Source organism: Amia ocellicauda, chromosome 2 (genome assembly GCF_036373705.1).
Source record: "Amia ocellicauda isolate fAmiCal2 chromosome 2, fAmiCal2.hap1, whole genome shotgun sequence".
Taxonomy (NCBI): Eukaryota; Metazoa; Chordata; class Actinopteri; order Amiiformes; family Amiidae; genus Amia; species Amia ocellicauda.
Window position 1 is genome coordinate 55146405 of NC_089851.1, and position 12976 is coordinate 55159380.

The window sequence follows — 12976 nt, forward strand, 5'->3', positions numbered from 1 at the left end:
TGCTCCTCCTTCAAATAAGGGACAGGACAGGCTGCTCTCCACGAGTCTCTCAATCCCCTCATTAAAATCCACCTCTTTCAAAAGTTGATTATTAAAACACCAAAGCCCAGGCCCCTTCTGCAATTTACAAAAATTAAGCTCAAAGGAAAAGAAAGCATGGTCACTGAAAGAAGTGTACCCATAAGAGACTTTCCCTATATTGCTCAAAAAAGAGCCATGACAGAGTCCAAAATCAATACGACTCTGCTTTAAAACATTTTGAACGATCTGTCTCCGAGAGAACTCTCTCTTGAATACATTCCTGCTACGCCAGAAATCAATGAACCCACTTTCGAAAAGCAACTGGCCCAACCGATCCCTGGAACAATCCAATCTCCTCATAGATACATTAAAATCCCACACCACCAGTACATTATCTCTTAACAAATGTTTCCCCAACCCCTCAAAAAAGGCAAAACGATCTCTCTGCTCATTAGGACAATAAACAGTCAACAACTCAAAACTAAATCCTTGAGTAGAAACAAGCAACTTCAAAAACCTCCCTTCTGAATCGCCTTCAACCCTTGAAACTGTCCCTGGAAAGCAAGATCTCACTAATACTGCCACCCCCCTCCTATGGTTAATGAAATTACTAAAAAATATCTGCCCATCCCACAAATGCTGAAAGCTCCGAACCAAATCATCGTCCCAAAAGGTTTCCTGCAAACAAACCATATCCGTTTTACGGACAGTAGAAAACAGCTTCTGTAACTTGCCCAAGTCACGCAACCCATTAATGTTGAGTGAAAGACAAGAAACCATAATGAAAACAAAAAAACAAAGTCCACAATTCAAACCCATCATCAAGCTTCCTCTTCTTGCAAAACCTCAAATCCACCCCTTTCAACTTTACTTGCCTGCAAAAGCTTGACCTGCTTGGTCCTGTGCTTAACCCTGGAAGTAATATTTTTCAGACAGGGCTTGACCACGACCCTCTTCCTTTTCGGCAACAATTGCAAGCATGTTCCTGACTGACCCCCTTGATGTACCACACCACTCTCAGCCGCCATCCATAGATTCACAGTGGCAGTACATGGGCTTTTTGCGACACCCCAAACATGATGGGGCAGTGCAGCGTCGAACAGAATGGCCCTGTACCCCACAGTCAAAGCAAATAAAGGAAGGGCAATTCTTCATCAAGTGGTCAGGGGACAAACAGAGGGAGCAAATTTTATGCTGGTTATTATGCAGAACCCGGAAGTGTCTAAGTCCCTCAGCAGTCATGAACTTGGCACTATAGGGAAGGGATGAAACATATAAAACAATTACAAAATAAATAAAACTACAGTTTCGAAGTGTTTTCCACAAAGAGAGCAGTGTGCCGAAACACACTGCCTCCTCTCACAAACTCGCCAAACCGGTCCGGTCACTCCCACAATCAAGGCGCGTTCAGGACGGTGTGGCCGCAAGCCAAGAGGCCTGGCTGCATGATGTCTCTTAAAGGCAGGCGGGTATTGACGCAACCTGCAGCAAAAAAAAAAAAAATGGAGGGAACAATGTCAGTACAGGAAAGGGTGTTGAAAGTAGCCGGGTAGGTGTAGAACACTTCATTTATATCTCCTCCAGACAGAAAGAGTAATAAGAGCTATGATGAAGTTACCCAGGAGACATAAAAAGCTTGCAGCACCTGGTATTTCAAGGAGGTCTCCCATCCAAGTACCGCCCAGGCGCTGCCCTGTTGAGCTTCCGAGATCGGACGAGATCGGGCGCGTTCAGGACGGTGTGGCCGTAAGCCAAGAGCCCTGGCTGCATGATGTCTCTTAAAGGCAGACTAGGTTTTGGCTTGTGCGGGGCGCGATATAAGGCCGCTATACAAGTGATAGCTCATAGAGGATCTTTCATTATGGGTCATGAAGGTGGAAGAGGGAGGATTCTATGTAACGCTGCCTAGTAACGCGTCCCTCGACATTTATCCTAACAACACCATTTCTAGTTTTACGGTCAAATTTGTAAAACCTATAGAACTACAGGGTACCTGGGAGGTGGGGTTGTCAGAATACAGTACCCCCACACTTGGCTGTCCAATTTTGGACATCGGAATTAACAAATAGTGGACTTTCGTATTAAAAACGGCTATTATGAAAATATTGAAAAATTATTAGAAGAGATGAACAAACAGATCTCTGTAGGGAAACAACCTGTCAGATTACATTACAGTTCGATTAAAAATAAAGTTTACATGGAGGCCGCGCCTACGATAAGATTTAAAACCAGCGGTAACCTAGGCCGGATTTTAGGGTTTTACGCCAACAATGAGGATGAATTTAAGGATATAATAGCTCCATACCCCGCGGATATCCGCGCAGGATTTTACACCCTTTATGTCTACACGGACATCATTTCACACCATTAGGGCCTGGAGGTAATAAAACCCTTTGAAGCGGGTGAGAGCCGAAATCCCGAAATAGAGCTATGAACCCAGGCCAACCGGCGATTCCAAAAGATGGCATGGATTGACATCAGGCATAAATCGAGCCTCCTCCAATAGGAGACTGGGGGCTGAAACTGAAATCCAATCTCACAAACTCAAGAACCAATCACCTATGATCTATCAGGCATAAAAAGTAAAGCACAGCACTTCTTCTCTCTCTCTCTCTCTCTCTCACCTGAACCGGTAACTCGCTGCCTCAACTCAATTCTTTTGCCAGAACCGGAACCCGAAACCAACCAAGTCTTTGCTGGCAACAGAAGAGTTTAACTGGGAGAAGGAGATTGAGCTGTATGAAGAATTCTTTTAAAGGACTTTATTTAGTAAAGTACTTTAGAAACTGCGCATGCCCGCCTATACCCATCTGATCAGTGGAGTTTTACAGCTGGACAATCGACTGCAATACGAAAGTGTTCAGTCATTTAAATAGCTATTGAGTCTTAAGAAACTTGACCCTTGGAAACGAACAGGGCCCTGCTTTCCTCAAAGATTTTGTCTTCAAGTAACTACGGTGGAAAATCCTGCTTACAAAGAAGACATCCTGTGCACAAACTTGGAGCCTTCAAACCAGTGGAAAATCTGTTTGGAAAAGACTCTACTTTCGCGAAACCCCAACTTCCAGGTGGATCAACTGAGTGGAAGTTATTGGACAAAACCGAACCAGACTGCCTTCCAGTTTTGAGTCCAGAGCCCTAACCACTACTCCATCTACATACATTACCCTGAATGCCTACAGCTTCCAATTTGAGGATCAGTCTTTGGTGTGGAACCTTATCAAAAGCTTTTTTGAAATCTAAATATATCATATCATATGCTTTCACCTGATCTACAGCTGCAACTGCATTTTCAAAAAATTCTAATAAATTAGTAAGTCATGATCTGCCTCATCTAAACCCATGTCGACTATCTCCAAGAATATGGTTTTCATTAAGATGCTCCTCTATTTTCTGTCTAATCATTTTTTCCAACATTTGCAGTGGTGCAGTGGATTGGTATGAAATTTGCTGTCTTCCAGTCAGTTGGCACATCCCCTGTTCTAAGTGTCATTTGGAATATTTGAGTTAGCGGCCTATAAATAATTTCCCTAATTTCTTTAAGTACCATTGGAAATATCCCATCTGGCCCAGGTGATTTGTTTGTTTTTAATTCTGCTAGTCCCTTTAGTACCTCCTCCTCATTTATCCTGATCTCTTGTTCGAAAGTTTCACCCACAAAGATTCTGTTCCGTTACTGGGATGTAATTTGAGTTCTTCTGCCTCAATGTCATTTTTCACGTATACAGTGAGGGAAAAAAGTATTTGATCCCCTGCTGATTTTGTACGTTTGCTCACTGTTATGACCCCAAGTGGCTGATGTAAGGGGATAAGAGGAACATAACATAAAACACACAAATGCAGTAGTGGGAGAGTGAAGGGAGTGCAAAAACCAACACAATATCAATAAGATATATATATATATATATATATATATATATATATATATATAAGAAGGGTTTATTTACAATGGGGAGGGGAGTATGTACAAGTATGTACAGTATACAAAAACACGTGATGATAATGGTACAAATAATGAACAAATATACAGAGGAAAACACCCTGGGCGGTGTCGGCTAACACTGAAACAAAACAAAACCTATCTAAGCTAGTCTAAAAGAGTAAACCACTACCTGACTTGTAGGATGACCCTAACTAGCTACACTAACTAAACTATCTAAACCTAACAACTAGTACAGAGGGGTGATCACCGCCCCTACCTAAATACCTAATGTGCTAGACAACATACATCCCTACGTGTAACCGTGTAAACCCATGGGTATCTCACCTATCTACCCGTTCTCCCCTGAACAGAGCACAATACAGAATACAATGTAAACGGAAACAAAACAGAGAAGAAACAGTGGATATTTACACAAGGAAAAACAATCAATCACAAAGGTATTTTAAACAAACAGACAGGGTAGCAACACGAAATGGCATTGCAATCGGTAGTCTCTCATAATGGAGGAATGACGGGGTATTTAAGCAGTAGTTGGAGACATCTGATTGGACAGGAACAGCACGGAACAGCGGAGTTGAGTGACGGGGACGAGAGCCAATCACAGCGGGACACCTGCGTACAATAGGGATAGGAGGAGAACAGACACAGAGCACACGCACGTAACGATCAGTGTATACAACAATCGGCAGAGCACTGGAACCAATATAAACTTCAAATAACTGCAATGCTAATAATAATGCTAATTCTTCCTGCTTGATTGTGGAGTAATTGACTTGGCACTTATTGAATTTCTGTGAGAAATAACACACAGGGTGATCAACACCATCACCACCCCCCTGTAACAGGACAGCAGCCGCACCTCGAGCACTCGCATCCACCTCCAACTTGAAAGGACGTCCAAAGTCAGGGGCAGCGAGAACAGGAGTACTGCACAGGAGTGCTTTAGCCTGCTCAAAAACATCCTGGCATTCATCGGACCAAACAAATGCAGACGAGGGACTAAGGAGACTGGTGAGTGGAGCGACTACCGCAGAAAAGTTTCTACAAAAACTACGATAGTAGCCCGCCATGCCTAGAAAACGCTGCAATTCGCACCGGGTCGTGGGCATGGGGAAGGAGACAATAGCAGATACCTTGGCATCCAGTGGACGCACCTGACCGTGGCCAACCTGTTTGCCAAGGTAGGAAACCGTAGCTTTTCCAAATTCACATTTAGCCAGGTTGAGTGTTAATGACGCCTGTGCTAAACGCTCAAATACAGCTCGTAACGTCATGATATGAGACGACCAGTCGGATGAATAAACAACTAAGTCATCCAGATATGCATCACAGTGTGGAACGTCAGACAAGATTAAATTCACCAAATGCTGAAAAGTGGCAGGAGCGTTGCGCATGCCGAAGGGCATGACAGAGTACTGCAGAAAGTTATCTGGGGTCACGAGGGGTTAATGGTACTTGCCAGTAACCTTTCAGGAGATCCAGCTTACTGACAAAGATGGCGGAGCCAACCTTATCTATGCAATCATCTAATCTTGGTAACGGGAATGAATCTGGGACAGTCACAGCATTCACCTTCCGGTAATCCGTACAAAATTGGTAGGTACCGTTGGGTTTAGGGACCAAAATACAAGGGGAACTCCAGGGACTAGAACTCGGCGTAGCAAGGCCATTTTCTAGCAGATATGCTACCTCCTGTTTCATGATGTCCCTTTTGGTAGAATTAATGTGATAGGCATGTTGTTTAATAGGAGCAGCATTTCCCACGTTTAAATTGTGTTCCAAAACTGTAGTGCGAGTGGGGACATCACCGAAAAGACAGGGGAAGTCCTGGATTAATTCCATAATGTCCTCTCTTTGTTCACTAGGTAGATGGGCTAATTGGGAAGGGAAAACCAGCAACATTTCAGAATTAAGCAACCGAGCTCACTGCTGAGGAGTGTTTCGCAATACCAAGCCATCCTCATCACCAAAACTAACCTCCATAGTGTCAACCACAGAGGCTGGGACAGCAGAGCAGACATCGGGCTCTGCAATCTTCTCTGACGACTTTACTGGAGGGGTCAGTCTCGAGTGATATAACTTTAACATGTTAATGTGGAACACTCGAGACTGGCGTCTGCGGTCGGGAGTTCGAATCACATAATCAGTGTCACTTAACTTTTTATCAACCAGGTATGGACCTGAAAACCGGGCAGAGAGGGAGGACCCTGGAATATGCAACAAAACCAGAACCTGGTCACCTGGCTGTAGAGAACGTGTGACCAGGTTCTGGTTTTGTTGCCTCCGCATCCGCACCCGTATTGGCGGCCTCCGCGCTGCCCACACTCTCCTTCAGACCGGGCACGGGCCGCACTGCCGGGGCCGCCGTGCGCATCACCGGGGTGACTGGGGCAGGGGCAGGATCAGGGACACGGGCAGGATCAGGCAACACCGGAGGCACAACGAGCACTTGTCCTTCCACCAACTTATCCATGACGATCTGTCTAAGCTGAGCTTTAACAATGTTCCTCGAAACTGTGAAACAGAAGTGATCCGCTAAAGCATATAAATCAGCCTTGCGACACACATCAAGCTGATCCAGAGACGGGACACTCAGAAAAGTACTTAAATCAAAACTGGCCATAATTGTGACAAAATACACCACAAAAACCAATACCAATAATATAAACAAACCACCTGCACAGCACAACACCCACACAAACACTACCACTATTTGCATGCAACTACGGGAAAGAATATAACTCCCGGACGAGCCCCCAATTATGTTACGACCCCAAGTGGCTGATGTAAGGGGATAAGAGGAACCCACCTGCACACAACAAAGAAAAAAGAAATGACAAAGAAATTATAAGTCTATAATTTTAATGGTAGGTGTATTTTAACAGTGAGAGACAGAATAACAACAAAAAAATCCAGAAAAACGCATTTCAAAAAAGTTATACATTGATTTGCATGTTAATGAGGGAAATAAGTATTTGACCCCTTCGACTTAGTACGTGGTGGCAAAACCCTTGTTGGCAATCACAGAGGTCAGACGTTTCTTGTAGTTGGCCATCAGGTTTGCACACATCTCAGGAGGGATTTTGTCCCAATCCTCTTTGCAGATCCTCTCCAAGTCATTAAGGTTTCGAGGCTGACGTTTGGCAACTCGAACCTTCAGCTCCCTCCACAGATTGTCTATGGGATTAAGGTCTGGAGACTGGCTAGGCCACGCCAGGACCTTAATGTGCTTCTTCTTGAACCACTCCTTTGTTGCCTTGGCTGTGTGTTTTGGGTCAATGTCATGCTGGAATACCCATCCATGACCCATTTCCAATGCCCTGGCTGAGGGAAGGAGGTTCTCACCCAAGATTTGACGTTACATGGCCCCGTCCATCGTCCCTTTGATGCGGTGCAGTTGTCCTGTCCCCTTAGCAGAAAAACACCCCCAAAGCATAATGTTTCCACCTCCATGTTTGACGGTGGGGGATGGTTTTCTTGGGGTCATTCCTCCTCCTCCAAACACGGCGAGTTGAGTTGATGCCAAAGCGCTCGATTTTGGTCTCATCTGACCACAACACTTTCACCCAGTTCTCTTCTGAATCATTCAGATGTTCATTGGGAAACTTCAGATGGGCCTGTACATGTGCTTTCTTGAGCAGGGGGACCTTGCAGGTGCTGCAGGATTTCAGTCCTTCACGGTATAGTGTGTTACCAATTGTTTTCTAGGTGACTATGGTTATTCCTCACCGTTCTCATGATCATTGAAACTCCACGAGGTGAGATCTTGCATGGAGCCCCAGACCGAGGGACACTGACAGTTATTTTGTGTTTCTTCCATTTGCGAATAATTGCACCAACTGTTGTCACCTTCTCACCAAGCTGCTTGGCGATGGTCTTTTAGCCCATTCCAGCCTTGTGTAGGTCTACAATCTTGTCCCTGACATCCTTGGACAGCTCTTTGGTCTTGGCCATGGTGGAGAGTTTGGAATCTGATTAATTGATTGCTTGGTTTCAACCCCGTAATAACTGGGTGCTGGGTAGGGTCCTCTATAATTCTGTGTTTCGACCATGTTAAAAAAGTGGCCGCTCAATTTCATGGGTAGGAAGTTGAACGAGTCTATGTACCAAAACTTAGCAAATTGAGGACCAAAGAACATTGGTCAAAATGGTTTAATAGAGGTATGCAAAAAAATATCAAGAGAAAAACAATGTTGTATAGCACATACAAAAGGGACGGAGATTAAACAAAATACATAGAATATGTTGAGCTGCAAGGAGACCTTAAGAAAGGGGTCAGGAAAGCAAATAGGGAAATAGAAAGAAACATAGCTCTTGGAACTAAAACTAATGCAAAGAGCTTTTCAATACTGCCACAGCAAGAGGTCAATAAAGTAGGAAGTGAAACAGATAAAGGGCAAAAATTGAAGTATCTTGGAAAATGAACAAGATGTGGCAAATGTTCTAAATGAGTTTTTCACAGAGATTTTTACAAAGGAAAAAAACAGATAACATGCCACAGGTTAACAACCAGTCCAGTCAAATCCTAAGAGAGATTAGGGTAAAGGATGAGGAGGTACTAAAGGGACTAGCAGAATTAAAAACAAACAAATCACCTGGGCCAGATGGTATATTTCCAACAGTACTTAAAGAAATTAGGGAAATTATTTATAGGCCTCTAACTCAAATATTCCAAATGACACTTCAAACAGGGGATGTGCCAACTGACTGGAAGACAGCAAACGTCATACCAATCCACAAGAAAGGGGACAAAACTGAGCCAGGAAATTACAGACCAATCAGTCTCACCTGCATCACCTGTAAAATATTGGAAAAAATGATTACACAGAAAATAGAGGAGCATCTTAATGAAAACCATATTCTTGGAGATAGTCAACATGGGTTTAGACGAGGCAGATCATGTTATACTAATTTATTAGAATTTTTTGAACATGCAACTGCAGCTGTGGATCATGTGAAAGCATATGATATGATATACTTAGATTTTCAAAAAGCATTTGATAAGGTTCCATACCAAAGACTGAGCCTCAAATTGGAAGCTGTAGGCATTCAGGGTAATGTAAGTAGATGGATTATGAACTGGTTGATGTATAGGAAGCAGAGGGTGTCGATTAGAGGAGTTGCTTCTAACTGGAGTGAGGTTGTTAGTGGAGTTCCACGGTGATCAGTACTAGGGCCTGTGCTTTTTCTAATCTATATTAATGATCTGGACTCTGGGATAGTTAGCAAACTTGTCAAATTTGCAGATGATACTAAAATAGGTGGCTCAGCAGATACAATCTCGGCAGCACAGACTATTCAAAGGGACTTAGATAATATTCAGTTGTGGGCCGACACCTGGCAGATGAAACTCAATGTGGACAAGTGCAAGGTAATACATACAGGTAACAAAAATGTCCACTATAATTACTCTATGGGAGGAATAGAAGTAATGCATGAGAAAGACCTAGGAGTCTATGTGGACTCCTCACTTTCTCCATCCAAGCAATCTGTGGAAGCAATAAAAAAGGCAAACAGAATGTTAGGGTATATTGTCAAAAGTGTAGAATTGAGAACAAGGGCAGTAATGTTGAGACTGTACAATGCACTAGTTAGAGCTCATCTGGAATACTGTGTACAGTTCTGGGCTCCACACTTCAAGAAAGATATCGCTGCTATAGAGGCAATTCAGAGGAAAGCAAGGAGGCCCCAAGGCATTCAAGACACTTCTTCACACAGAGAGGCGTCACAATCTGAACAAACTCCCCAGCAATGTGGTAGAAGATGAAAGTTTGGGAATATTCAAAAACAGACTGGATAGGATCCTTGGATCACTTAGTTATTAATGGACACCAAATGAGCATGATGGGTCGAATGGCCTCCTCTCGTTTGTAAACTTTCTTATGTTCTTATACATTGTAACGAGTTGAGGGGGCGGGTCTTCGATCACCGCTATGTGCCTGCCCTAATGCTCTCTTTTGCCATAGACAGGACCATGGACAGCAGAGCCAGACACTCCATGGATCAGGACCATGGACAGCCCAATGGAAAAACACTGGCGAGGCAGCAGAACAGCCGCACCTGCCTTTGATTACAAATCACCCAGACTGCAAGCAGGTGTGGCTGATCAGTACAGACTATTTAAACTCACACTGTGGTTTCTTCTTTGTCTTAGAAGTGGGGGGGGGGTGGACGGAAAGACAAGGAGGGTGAACAGAGGAGCAAAAGAAAGGACAAAGTAACTGGATTGGAAACTAGATGACAAGTTGGACTGGCTGAGGACCTTGAAAGGCGTTTGGATTGTTTTGGAAGACTACGACCCTGGTGAAGACCCGTGAAACCCTTTTTGACCACGAGACTACCTAACCCCTCAAGACTGTTTAGTTTGTCTGTCTTTGTTTTGTTAACCCTGGGAAACCGCTTAGCTTTCCAAGGCTAGTCAGGGATTTTGTTTTTGTGTAGCAGACCATTCCTGCTACAGAAAGTGCTCTGTACAAAGAGCTAGGTTTTTGTTTTCAAGTTTCAATATCCACGACAGAACTAAAATAAACCAACAGCGTGGGCTTTATTATCCTCTTCCTTGGTTTGTCTTGTGTTTTGACATTTATTCCCCGACTGAAATCATTTGGCTGCAGTAACCCAACCCCGCACCTCGTTACAGTGGTGAAGAATGCAGGCAGGTTCAGATTTCACAACATAGAACCAGAAAGGAGAACATGGACGATCTGCTGAAACAACTTGTTACTGCCAATCAGGCTCAACAGGAGACCAACCGCCTCCTGTTGGAAGAACAACAAAGATGTCAGCAGAAGATGGAGCTGGACATGCAGATGATGTCTGCTGAACTAGCTGTTGCCAAGGTCAACTTCCAAGCAGCCTCAGTCCCCATCGTTGCTACACGATCCCTCCAAAAAAATAACTCTGGCTGATGACGTGGAAGCCTTCCTGAAGACGTTCGAGCGGACGGCTGAGCGTGAAGGCTGGACGGAGGACAAGTGGGCCGGAATCCTTGCACCGTTCCTCTGTGGGGAAGCACAAAAAGCCTGCTGCGACTTGGAGGCTGCTGATGCCAATGACTATAAGAAATTAAAGAGAAATTCTTGCTCGGATAGGGGTCACCCCAGCGTTACGGGCTCAGCGGTTTCATGCTTGGACATTTCAAACTGAGCAAGCACCTCGATCGCAAATGTTTGACCACTTGGCCAAGAAATGGTTAGAACCGGCTAGCCTCAACCTGGGGGCTATGGTGGAACGAACCGTGGTGGACCGGTTCATTAGGGGACTGCCTTATGAACTCAAAAAAATAATCCGCCAGTGCAGCCCTACCACAGCTGATGCGGTTGTGGACTTGGTGGAGCGATGTCACACCTCAAACGAACTGTTGAAGCCAGAGGATTGAGAAACCTGGGGAGAAGAAGAACCCCAGCCCCCGCCCCTAAACTGGATGACCAGGAGCGATCACCAGCGCCAGGGAAGCAACACCCACCCAGAACCCCAGGGGACTAGTGGACAGAGATGGACAGGAATGTTTCATCTGTGGGGACAAAGGACATGTATCATGGAACTGCCCCAAGAGAGAGGAACCCATGCAGGTGGGCATGGCCTCCACCAAACCCGGTCATGTGAGATCCACCCATGGGAGTTCCAGTAATGAACCTCCCCGTCTCAGCCCGGTCAACATAGGGGGCCGCAGAGTTGATGCCCTGCTGGATTCAGGTAGCATGGTCACCTTGGTGATCCCTGACATCATGCCCAAAACCCAGAGGAAGCGGCTTGCTCCTATTTCAATCACCTGCATACATGGGGACATGAAAAGATACCCCTTTGCCCAAATGAGGATCTACACACCGAAAGGACGATGCGTGATTTCCACCAGATCTGACCCAGTACTGTGGGAGATTTGGGACTGCCCAGATGGAAGACCTTACCCTTCAAAACGCCCGGCGGAATGTGCAGGTAATAAATGGGACGGCTGTGGACCCCACCCGACCACTTTCATATCCTCATTTCGCCATGCGCCCTAACCTGTTGTATCAAATGACAAAGAAAAATAATGTTGTCTATGCACAGCTCCTTGTACCCACCCCTTTCAGGCACACTGTTCTGAATCTCTCCCATAGCCACCTGCTTGGGGGACACCTGGGAAGAGCGAAAACCCTGGAGAGGCTGCTGCAAAGATTCTTTTGGCCAGAGGTATATGCTGAGGTTATACGTTACTGTCAAAGCTGTCCAGAATGCCAGCGTACGGCCCCCATGCCATCGTTCCGCAACCCTCTCATACCAATTCCGGTAATAGGCATGCCTTTTGAGAGAATAGGCATGGATTTAATTGGACCTTTACCCAAGTCGGCCAAAGGTTTCCAGCACATCCTGGTGGTAGTGGACTATGCCAAAAGGTACTCTGAGGCCATGCCTTTGCGTATGCCACCACAAAAAATATAGCCCAAGAGCTAATCCAAATGTTTTCCAGAGTCGGGCTGCCCAAAGAAATTTTGGTACACCGTTCATGTCCAAGGTAATGAAAGATGTGTGCCATCTTCTCCGAATTAAGTCTTCACACTTCTGTTTACCATCAACAGACGGACGGTCTAGTGGAGCGGTTTAACAAAACGTTAAAAAGCATGCTGAGGAGGACGATGGAAAGGGATGGGCGTAACTGGGATCAACTGCTCCCTTTTCTCATATTCACCATCTGGGAAGTACCCCAATCTTCCACAGGTTTTTCACCTTTTGAGCTTTTTTTTTCCCACAGATCGCGAGGCCTCCTCAACATCACAAAAGAAAACTGGGAACAGCAACCCTGCCCAGGGAAGGTCGCTATCACAGAGGAGGTAAGGAAAATGCTTGAGCTTGGTGTCAGATGGCCTCTACCAAGCGGCTCGCGTCCGGCCACTGGGCTGGCCCCGTGTTCTCGCCCACCATGCACCTGCAACCAGGTAAGAGATCTGTGTTAGGAAGCATCCTTCACACCTCATAGTCACTACTTACAGGCACATACTCGTATTCATCTGCTTCTCGGCAGTGATTTAAAAT

General features: G+C 45.1%; 1 pseudogene; it reads right to left on the reverse strand.

Moving 5' to 3' along the window:
- Nucleotides 1–1654: 1654 nt before the first annotated feature.
- On the reverse strand, nucleotides 1655–1773 carry LOC136713319 (uncharacterized; annotated as a pseudogene).
- Nucleotides 1774–12976: the final 11203 nt, after the last annotated feature.